Source organism: Tyto alba, unplaced genomic scaffold (genome assembly GCF_018691265.1).
Source record: "Tyto alba isolate M040663 unplaced genomic scaffold, T.alba_DEE_v4.0 Super-Scaffold_27, whole genome shotgun sequence".
Classification (NCBI taxonomy): domain Eukaryota; kingdom Metazoa; phylum Chordata; class Aves; order Strigiformes; family Tytonidae; genus Tyto; species Tyto alba.
In genome coordinates this window covers 31,631,825-31,643,915 of record NW_024881301.1, presented here as the reverse complement: position 1 = coordinate 31,643,915, position 12,091 = coordinate 31,631,825, and the positions used below count along the sequence as shown (strand labels likewise).

General features: G+C 37.0%; 1 long non-coding RNA gene across 1 annotated transcript in view; it reads left to right on the top strand.

Moving 5' to 3' along the window:
- LOC116963248 overlaps positions 1-12,091 on the top strand; it is a 133,675-nt gene that overhangs the window by 69,014 nt on the left and 52,570 nt on the right. The window lies entirely within an intron of this gene.

Sequence of the window (12,091 nt, the reverse complement as noted above, 5' to 3'; positions counted from 1 at the left end):
CCTTATTTGGTAGTCATTTGCCTTGTTTTTTTTGGACCCTATGTTAAAGTTCCGATCTGGCTTGATAAATGTTCTTAAGTATCATAACATAAAATATATTTAAATCAAACAAGAGATCCAATAGACAGCTAAGAGTGGAGTAAGATTCTCCCATTGTAACCTTTCAGTATTCAGCAGCCTGCTGTGAATCAAGTTCCTCCTGAGCCAGGGACTGTATCTGTACCTGCAGGCAACTCCAGGTTCAAATTTAACTCCAGTTCTCTTGTGATGTTTTTCCAGATATGAATGAGCTTCAGATGCTGTGTCTTTCTGGCAACAAAATGATGTATAGGAGGTTTTGCTTTAAATTGAAAGTGAAATTATTGGAAGGTAGTTTGTTAGAAAGGGGAATCTAATGGGCTGTGATCATTGTCCAAAACATACATGAAAATAAGAACCTGTTACATCCCCATTTCTATTGAAAAGGGAAAAGATGAACTTTTGTTCCTCTGTATTTTTTTTTTTTTTTGGGGTGGTGGTTTTTTGTTTGTTTTTAAATGTGGCTAGTCTTTGTTTGAAGGACTATATTTTCTGATTAAACTGCAGGGAGAAAGATTTTGTTTACAGTTCAAATGTCAGAGGTGTATGTTCATAAATATGCTGTATGGCATATACTGACTGCTTGATGTCATTTTCATGAGGTGCTTTTCTGTATTAAGAACAAAGATGTTTGAAATTAAATACTGAAACTAACTGGGATATTAATTACTGAGTAATGATTAAGAAACTCTTCACCAAAGTCAGGAGGATAAGAACTATCTCTTCAATGATTAAGAAAAATAATACTTCCTTGATGAGCATTGTAAGTTTACAGTCTTAATAAGAATCAAGTACTTTTTAAGACCCTATTTAAAGAATTAGAAGACATTTGCAAAATGCAGAGTTGTAATACTGCTGTCAGTCTATCAGTGGCTGAATACCCATGCACTGAAGATGTTGAAGGTTAAACTTTTAGAAGAATGTAGCAATACTATGCTTAGGTCAAGAAAGATGTTCTTTGTATAGGTTAAAGCTGAAGGCGTCCCTAATCAGAAGAAGTAGATAGCCTTCTTTGAGCAAGGACTTCCTGAATTAGACCTTGAAAGGGGTATGTTGCCAACTTGGCAAGCAAACTCAAGGTCCATATATCCCTAGCTGAACTACCCTCATTATAATAATAAAAATCATGCCTAGAGGTCAAGAAGACCCTTGCCCAGGTGAAGACCCTTCCCTTGAGCATGTGTAGTAGTAGAAGTATGGTGTCATCAGTATTATAATTGTATGTAAATTATTAAACAATTGTCATAAAGAGGATGGTCTTGGAAAGTTACTAACCTTACAAGTTTTGTATATAAATATAATGTGGAAAGCCTTGTTTGGTGTGCTTGATTTGTGGGATACTACCGAGCATCCAGGCTTGTGCAACTCTGAAATAAAATAACAATGCCTCTCCTGAGTGTGTGAAAATTGGCTTATTGCACACCGGGTGACAAATCTGCTTTTTTTGGATATCAGGGACACTTTCATTGCAAGAAGTACTGAACTAAGAAATCTGAAGGTTGGATTGAGTCGTTGGCAGCTAAATACCTCTGTAGAGCCTGTTATCCCTTGGAAAAGTAGAATAAAGAGGGTTAAGATTGGTTTTGGAACATATCATCCTTGTTCCTCTGTTTCTCTTACTTACCCCAGGACGTTTCTGTGTGTGTATATATATAAATAAATCAAAACCTTAGTGGCTATTTCAGGAGCAAGATACTTCTACACTTTGGACTTTGCTTTATTTTCTGTAAACATGAAGTAATTATATGGTGAATTTCCATTCACTCAGAAAAGAATTCTTCTGCATACTGACTGTAATGTCTTCGAGAGGTTACAATCACTTTGTATAACTTATTAGTGTGCTGTTACATTTAACCTGCCTGATTTTTGGTAAAAATTATTTTCATAAGGCTGTTATTAATTTCAGTTGTTAGACATTGATCCTGAATGTCCAAGAGTATGAAAATGTGTGGTGTGTGCAGGTACTGCAATGTAAGTGACGAAATTGCATTGGGAAGATGCTATTTTTTCCAGTTCCTCTCATGTGCTTTAGATTCCCAGTCTTTGGCGGTGTTTTGTAACTTCCAAATGAAATCCAGTCTTTCCAATTAAAATGGAATATTGAATATTTGTCATCTCTTTCCACCTAAAAATAAGGAAAAGTACTGAAAATTACTTCTCTGCATTTAATTGCACCTTGGGTGGTGATACCTGAGGTCTCCCTGATAACATGGGGGGGATACAAGAAATAATGCATTGTTTTTGAGTCTGTAACTTCTGAAATGAAGTAGAAGGGGAGAAAACAAAAGAATGTGGCTGTGGAACTGTAGTTTTTGTTATATTCTTGTGGGATTATTATGGTGATCTCTAAATTTACGGTGCAACTAGGGTAATTATAAGAAATGAGAAAATAATATATTAAGAGTATATAATTGGTGTAGGCTATTTTATTGGGAGTGCTAACTGAGGCAATGGGAATTATCCAAGTAACTCAAGCAACCTCAGGTGCTGGGCATCACTGTGGAGTTAGAGCATCTAGTACCAGAAGGGTATTCTGGAAAGACTAAAGAAAGGTTGAACTTGCAACTATTGCTAACAGAATTAAAAAAAAAAAAATAAAATAAAATAAAAAAGGTGGATAGTTAGTGGAATATGCTGACCTCAGCTTTCCTATATAAGGAAAAAAAAAAGTAATAATGTTTCTGTTTAAAATGTGGAATGTTTGAGAGCCACTGAAGACTAATGAGACCAGTTCTGAAATAAAATGTCAAAATGAAACATTTTTTTGAGATTCTCCTGCCCTTTCCCCTCCCCCCCCCCAGTATTTTCCGAGAACTGCAATTTTGGTGAGTGCAGTATTGCTCATGTCTTCCTTCTCGCTTATGCCTTCATAGCTTCTCTGTTTGCAAGCTTGGCACTCCCAGCTGGTTTGCAGACAATAACTGTACATTGAAGTCCAAGCCGCATTGGTGGAAACCAGTAACTGGACCACTATATTTATTTGCAAATACTATACAGAGTGTTTGGTCTTCATCTCATTAACCTGAAATGGTTGCTTAGGGTAGCACAGGGGCTGTTAGGTGCCAGCACTGTTGGATGGGTGTGATGGATAATGGATGCAGGAGGAGGGGAGTGACCCAATAAGCGGACACAGTGCTGTGTCTGCCACTGGGAAAAAAAAAATTATTAAAGTAACTACATGTTTAAAAACAGCCAAACTATTTTGGCAACCATACCCCATGCCTACTTTGTGTGCTTAATTCTGGGTGATGCGGCATTATGCTACAAGGTCTTACAGAAGGGTGCTTTTCTTCCCCAGTATCTTTTGAAAGGTGTGTGGTAAAGCATTTGTAAACCCATTGGAGCAAATTATAAGTGATGGCTGAAACCAAGTTTCTACCCATCAAGTGCTCAGAAAGAATGTAAATACTGCTGTGAAATTATAACTTTTATAGGGGTTGCAGCAATGTTTTTATTTCTAAAACTGAGGTGTGTGAATCCCAGCCCATCTTTCTGCTTTCTTATTTGCTGATCTACCTGTTTATTAGCAAGACGTAGTTTTGGGGTTGCATAGTTTTGGGGTTGTATCAAGATTATGTTGGAAGAGGCAGGGGTTAGTTGGTTGCTTTCTGTGTAGTTGGTTTTGGGTTTTCTTTTTTTTTTTTTTTTTTGTTTTTGTTTCTTGTTGGGTTTGGGGGTGTTAGTGTTTGTGATTTTTTTTGTTGTTTTTTTTTGTTTATTTGCTTTTTAAACTTTGGTAAAGTGGTTGTGAGGACCAATCTAAACTCTGCTCAGTTGGCCTAATAATGATAACATGAAGAATTTTAAACGAATTTAAGCAGATTTTGTGAGTGTAAATTCCAAATAGATCCAGAAAGGCCTTGATTGACAGTTTCCTAGTCTCTTGGGAGGTTAAACTACATGATTTCAATTTTTCTTTTTTAGTTCCTAAGTTCTGATACTGAGCTGATTCATGGTATTTGGGTTAAGGACTGTGTATACAAGTATATATGTATATCAGAAACTGATTCCTGGCATCTTGGAAATCAACCTTTTCCATAGTAGGAAGAGACTAATAATTCAACACTGGAAAACTACGCACCAGGTTCTGAAATGTCATCATACAGACAAACTACTATAGTTCCACAAGATCTAGCATCACAGGTTGCAAACATATGTCCACAGAAATGTGTGCAAAACAAGGGCTAATATTTTGGGTGTCTTCTTACTCTGCTGATTTTTCAGGGTTTGGTTATTGACCAGTGTGTTTTCTTGTCTTAAATTTTACCCTTCCCTACTGTTAACAGATGCTTTCCATTCTGGAGATAGGTAAAACTAGGAGGACTGGGGTCTGCTATATTTGAGAGGTTTTCAAAAGACAAGGGTGGGAGGGAAGTGTCCCTCAAGATAATCGATTAACTTGTAGAACAAAAGAATTGTGAAGACCACTTTTAGATGCCTGATATATCTGTTAGAATTTAGACAGTTTCTTCTCAGATATCTTCATTACCCAAATTGTCTTGTATTTTTTAATCAATAGGGAGATAACCATTACAGAGGGAGGAAAGTTATGTCGATTGCAGAGTGGTGTTGGGAAATATTTTTCCATAAAGACATGTTTTGGCAGCTACTTTTATGATGAACTGACATTTTTTCTGGCAGAGGGAAGGGTGTTAAACTGATCAAAACATTTCATTAGTACTTTCTAAAAATATAACACCTTAATAAAATAAGAGCCATCGCTCTGTATAAATCTCTGGAAATATGAGTCTGCTGTACAGTACTTTGTTCTATATATCCTACAGAATCCATCCTTTTTTATCCTCCCCTTTCTTCTGCAGAAAAAATGTGAGGATGCCAGGATGATGTAACCCTTAATGCTTCAAATCAATTTACAAAGGGCGTGGTTTTTTATTTATTTAAGATCTCTTTGCAAACATGAGCAACTATATGAGCAATTATGTCTTCATCCATCTGACTGGGTTTTCAGGAAATGGGAAGGGAATGCAATACAGCTAATAGGGCACATGTGCCTTTAGAGGAAGGAAAAATTAGAGTCTTCCATATCTCATTGGTACCAATCTTCCAACTGAGCTTTTGTGATCCTTTTTTTACATTTATCTTGCCTCTGTCTCTTGTTTTGTATATACTGTGCAGCTGTGACTATAAGGTAGTTGTCACCTTTTGGATGGTTTCTGAGACAGCTTCAGGTTTATCTGCCATTACATTATCTGTATGGCTCACTACACTTCTGTCAGCCTTGTCTGCACTAAAGGTGTGTGACTGATGCATCTGAGCAGCCAGGCAGGTGAGAGGATGACAAGTGGTAACAGGGCAGCAGTGTGGTGATGGTTGCTCCCGTTCCGGAGCTGCGCAGAGCTGGGCTTGCTCCTGTAGAGAGGGCCCGTGCATGGACCTCTTCAACGAGAGCATTGACAGTATCTTGTTTCTGGAGCTGTTTAACACCTGGAGCCAGAGTTAGCCATAAACAAAATTATCCAGTTAGCTATGGAGAAAGTGCTACTTGATTTGATATTCTTTCTGCTCTTTTCTCCATTCTCTCATCTGTCCTACCTTCCCCTCAACCTTCTTTTAATATGGATCCCTAAATGCCTGTTGCAGCCTTGCACCCATTCCTGTTCTTCCTCTGCCTTTGAACTGTGCCACTAAGCTGCTGCCCCTGCACTGCCTGAGCTGCTGCAGGAGGGAGCACTGATTGCTCGGGGCAGGCTGTCTCTCTGCTCGCCTCTCTGGTATCTGGGGTGTAGGATGCAAAGGAGGACAGAGGGAGCTGAGGCCTAAATCCCTGTGTTCAATATCACTGCAGCTATGGTTCATATACAGTTGTCTTGGGATGATGCAGCTCTCAGAGATATCTGGTATAACACACTGAATTTTGAAAGATACAGCTGTAAAAATCTGCTAAACCCATATAAGATTGAAATCTGAGATGTGTAACTTGCCCAAACTGGATAAATGTTTTCCACAAGATGAGTAAACATGGAGTTTTCTACCATGAAGTCAAAACCTTGTTTGTTAAATCCCTGATGACAACACTTGGACTATTTTTTCTTTGTAATTCAGTTTTAAAATCTTATCTTATGTTTAAGTGAAATGTCCAAGTGGCTACATTCAGCTAAGCCATAAGTGGCTTAAAATAAGGCCTTGAAAGGAAATTATTGAGTAAGTCTGACTTGAGCAGCAACACATTACTGACTATGCTTTCTGCAAATCTTGCACTTTATGCTGTAGTTGCAATCTAAGCATATATAGAGTTATGTGCTTTGAAACAGAACGCAAGTAGAGCTAGTTCATATAGCCTCCTATGAGCTTTAACAAAAATAATGCTTTATTTTTATAACTATTAATCAGGATATATTTATAGGCATCTCTATTCAGCATAAAATAATACAGGTTTTTATATTTATCTGTCTCTGAAAACTGTTATCATTAGCCAGTTTTTGTTTTAAGTGTCAGAGTACATTGGAAGAAGTTGTAACAAGTGGATTTATTTTACAAATAGTGGTATAAATATAACTTTATTATATTAGCTTGTTATCATTATGAAATGCAAAAATGATTCAGCTATCCACGTATCTTCAGAGAGTCTAACTCATTTGTGTATTTAATCAGACTTAAGACATCAGTTACTTTTTCTGCAAACATAATGCAATTTTTTTACTCCTTACTCAGTCAGCACAGTTTTGGCATGCTAGAAAAGACATCACCTTCTCCCCTAGTGATTCATTTATTTAGAATAAAAGGAAGCCATTATACAGGAAAAATAATTTTCCAGCATGCATTTTCCAAAATTCTTGCAAGAAATATGGACTTCATTCATCCACTTACTGAGGGGTTGTACTAGCCTCCTCAGCCTTACTTCAAACTTGGAGTATGCTATACTTTGTGCTATCTTCATATGATATATTGTGATTGGTAAAAGCTAATAAAATTTATGGGCCTCATGAGAGCTACATGTGTTTGGTATGTGTCTAACAGTTGACTGTTTCAAATATGGGCTTGTTATGGACCCAGGAAGGCTCACAAACTTTTGAGACTACGAGTTCCTCTATGGAATTTGTGCTCTCAAATTTTCTATTTGTTTTTCAAGCACCTTTTAGCCACAAAATGCATGCTTCCTTTTTTGTGATTTTTCCTTTTTTTTTTTTTTTTTTTTTTTTTAGTATGTCACTTTTGCCTGTACAGTAAAGTACATGGTTAGCCATTCAGAATTAATTCTGTAGGCATAAAAATATGTATGACAGGTGCAGTTTTTTCCCATGCAAACTGGAACCAAGTGTTGGACTTCCTTCAGCTGCAAACCTTTAATTTCATGCTATTAATTGGTGTATCTTAATGATGAATCTATCCCTTTATAAAAACCAATATTAACATATTGCTGGAGAGAAGAAAAAAGAATAATGGAACCTAAATGTTGCTGATGATAAATTTTTCAATGTGGGGAAATACAAAAAGGTAATCAGTTTACTTTTAAATACTCCTTCTTCTCTCATGTTCAGGAAGTAAAGAACTTATTTTTATCATCTAATGTGTAAGGTAAATCAGAACTAAAACTACAGTGCTTGAGCAGAATGTTTAAAGAATGTAAAACTCAGTGGAATGAAGGTAATGCCACTAGCTTTGATCTCTCTTTTAACAGTATTACTTCTTAATGCTCAACACCCATGGGGCTTTGCAAAAATCCTCTAGTTTTTCCCTTCTTTCCCCTTCCATCCTCCCCTCTCCCCCACACTACACTCCAGTTGTTATTCCCCTATAAATGAACGGTAGTGGGTTGCCCCTGGCCAGCAGCGAAGCTCCCACCCAGCTGCTCACTCATTTGCTGCCCCCAGCAGTGCAGGAGATAGGATAGGAAGAGAAAAAGCAAGGAAGATCATGGTCAAGACAGAGGCAGTTTAATAAGTGAAGGAAAGAGGAGAAAGGAAAAAAGAAATGATGCAAAGGCAATCATTCATCACCTCCCATAAGCAGACTGATGCCCAACCAGTCTACAAGTAACAGCTGCTTTTTGAAAGAAAAAAGCCCTGAGGTTTTTTTATTGCTAAACCAAGTTATGTGGTATGGAATATTACTTTGGCCAATTCAGTTCAACTGCCTACAGGCTGGGGGATGGAAAGGGTGGCAGCGTGAGAAAGAGATGTAGACACTGCTCAGCATGAGCCAAAACATTGGTGTGTCATCAACATTGTTTTAGTCACAAATCTGAAACATGGCACTCTCTGGGCAGCTATGAAAAAGGTTAATTCTATCCCAGCCAGGTCCAGTACAAAAGTGTGATTAAAGAACAGATTCTTTTTTGTCTTAAACACATCTTTGTTCATCTTTTCCCCTTCCTTTTCACAAAAAATATCTGGTTTTCTCTGCTTTGATTAGCTACTTGCAATGCCCTGTTGTCATTAAGATTTCCACCATCCCTTCTGCTCCAGTAAGAGGAGAAGAATCACAGTACAAGCTCCTTTTTTACAGCAGTGACTAGATAGTTTCACATGTTCAGATTATTTTTATTGTAGGTACATGATAATCTTTTGGCCCCTGTCCAAATGCTATGTAACTTGGAAGCATCTCATGGCTCTTTGACAGACTCAAGAGGTTCGTGGTAACAATCTAATTTTCTCACAAGTCATCTGTCAGTGCTAAAACAACCTTATGTTTTAAATAGAAGGAATCATAACATTAGGAAACTGTTCTGTGAATGTGCATCACTCTTCATAGTCAATAAGGAAATAAGGGGGGAAATATAGGCAAATTTTATTTTATTCCTGTATGAAGAGTATAATTCTACCTTGGCTTGTTTTACCTCCTTCTGTGTGTTTATTTTAATCCTGTGATGAAAATGAAGTTACATTAGTAACTGTTGTCTTTTGTAGCACCAGACTTGGCATAATACCTGTTAATTAAACTTCACATGAGCCAATACAACTTTCTGTATCATGTAAAATCATGATACTCTATTTTGCAGAGAAGAAAACATCCAGCCTTTCGAAAGGTTTTCTTATATTTGTTGATATTGCTGGACATGCAAAGACCTGTGTGTTCAGTTTCTCTCTTCTCACTTTGAGAATGTTTGTGAACTCTGTAAATAACAGAGAAGAGTAACCTGAGGTTGAGCAATAGCTCAGGCTTTTCAGAACAGAGCTAAAGCACCTGGAACTGAGGAAAGTATGAGTAGTACATTGCAAGACAAGATGGTACTGCTTCCACTAGTCACTTAAGTTATAGTAGCAATAAAATACCAATAATATGCTATTTTTCCCTCTTCAACTTTCAGAATACTTACAGTGTGGAACAAAGTGATCAAACTGCTGTTTGTACTTTGCATGTATTTCAGGTGGTTTGATTTTGCAGTTGTGTTTATCAGTTCCAAAGGCAGGCATATTTTCAGCATCTGAGCCGCATATTTTCACAATAAGACTACACTTGTTACTCTTGATTTTTTTGTACTTCATGAGATATTTTGTAATCAGCTAGTCCACATCTGTAAATTTTGTATTCTTGTTCAGAATGTGAAGAAGTTTACTGGTTATTATTCTTTCTTCATAATAAGTAAATGAATCTCTTAGGAAAGGCGGTCACAAATTGCTGCATAAAATCTTAGTTATGTGTAAGTGGGTGGCTGTAATAGGAATTTGTAGACCTATTTACAGAGAAGTAAATTCTCATCCAAATATTTATGGACTCCTGGGTCTGTAAATACAGAGTTTGAAATAATGGCTGTGAAAAATCTCAACTCCTGCATGGATGTCCCAAAAGTGTTCAATGCTAAAGACTTCTGGATAGTTTGTAGAGGGAAGCTTGAGTATCAGTGAAGTTTTTATCCATTTGTATCTATAAGCATTAGATTAGACTGCATTTTTTTTTTTAATTTATTTTATAAAGATTGTAAAACCTTTAGATTTACAGAGAAGCCCTTGACCTCATCAAGATGGTACATTGTGGTGATGGTGACAGTGTTGTAGCAGGAGAAGGAAGTATTGTCTGCATCCAGATGGGGATTTACTCCCTAAGGGATATGTGATGATAGGCAAGGAGGTGTGAGGGACGAGACAGTGTCTGGAATATGCATACTGGGGTTTAGGAGACCAAAGCTCTGTCTAAACCTAAAAGCAGATCTCTGGCAAAAGAAAATCCTTCAGGGAAGGATGTGGGGGCTGGACAGGTGGAGAGAAATGCTTCTTCTAATAAATATGTCTAGCTTCTGTCAACCTGTGTCTTTGGATGGTAGCCTGTATGTGAGTGTAAGGGTGCAGTGAATGGTATTTTAGAGAAATAAGCAGAAATTATTTTCACACTGTAATTTGCACTGGGCTAGTAAAACTGTGTCAGAGGACTAAAAGCATGAAAAGTAAAATGCCTGGGGTGCAGCCCATCCCACTTCCAAAATTGCTATTTTAGAGGTTTTGAGTGTACTTCAGAAGAAATTTGCTCTGTATGGCTGCAGCTGCGCACCATTCCTGTTATATTGGCTGACAAAAGGCTTTACTGTGTATTAACGAAATATATTAATTTAAAAAGAAGATAAGACATGTCTTTAATTTGGAATTTTGCACAGGAAAATAACCTAAAGAAGTAAATGCCTTCTGTCTTTCCTTGCAACTGAAGTTTCTATTGGTTGATGTGATCTGCAAGGAAACTACAGCGGTATTTTCATTGGCTCTATTCTTGTTTCGCTTGCCTTGCCTATCTACGTAGCAGAGTTCATGCAAGAAAGTGTTTCTTCCCTGTCTGGGGCTTGGAAACTTTGGAAAAGCTCTATCTCTAAAGTTTCCAATTTGTATCCTGTTTACTGTTATGTGTAGATTTAAATTCCCACTTTCTTCTCTGGTGAATTTTGCATATTCCTGTTGTAGAATAAGAGAAAGTGTTTAAGCATTTTCTAGGTATGCTGCTCTATGGTTTCATTTTGCCCTTAGATTCCAGGAAGAAACATTAAATGCAAATCATTTTTCTTTATTTGCAATAGGTCAAACTAATTTAGCTAAAGTTCACACCCATCTGCATAGAAGATTATTGTAAACACAATAAAATTCAAAGGTCATTTCTGTGACTGAAAGAGGATCAAAGGTGCTTTTTGTGCTATTTTAATCCACTTCAGACAGTTGTAATGAGTTTAGAAAAGGGTGAAAGTCCAAGGCTTTCTCTTGCTGTTGTCCTTTATATAACTTATATTAACTATTCACTAGTCTATCATTATAACATGTTCAATGGTGAATGAAGGAGAATCTGTCAAGGGGAACTTAGTTTAAGTATAAGACCTCCTGATGTATGCTGATTTTGTTGATATGTTTCATCAGTTGAACAGCAGCAGTTTAGAAAGCAGAAGTCAATCTTACTTCTGATTATGAAGCCTGAATACTTACAGCCCATTACAAAAGTAAATGCTAATCTCTAGAGTCAGGTTGCAAACCGATTGTGCTTTACACAGTTTCAAATATAATCTTGATAACAGATCTGTACATGGGATCTTAAGGTATTTCCTGGTGCTTAAGGAGGAATATGCCTTGCTTGGTTTCTGTAAAATGTTCATATTGCCAGGTTTTTCATTCACTTAACAATCAGAATATTTGTTATGGAGCTGGTCTAGCCCAGCTGGGCCCTTTGGAAGCAATTTAAGTGGAGGCTATTAGGTCATGACATAACTCTTAGGCTAAAGAAGTGGTCTGAATCATGAACACATTTGGCTTACTACCTTCAGGTAATGATCTCCTTAGAAATCATGGTTTGCAATACAGATAATCAGAAAAATCTACCCAGGATTCTCTGGTCAGCAGTTTGATAGTACCATAAATGAAGTTGACTTGCTGATATAGTACCTAATGTAATTTTTTTAACCTGTCCTGAACTGATCAATTGCTCTCTAGTTATCAGGAATGGTGTTTAACTCGTTTCCATAATGTGAACTATTTACACAATCAAATCAGTTAACATAATTACAATATATTTGCTGAAGAACAAGGAGTTTGAGAAATACTTAGGTTTATTGTTTTTCTTTTTCATTTAGTTTTGAGTTGGTGCA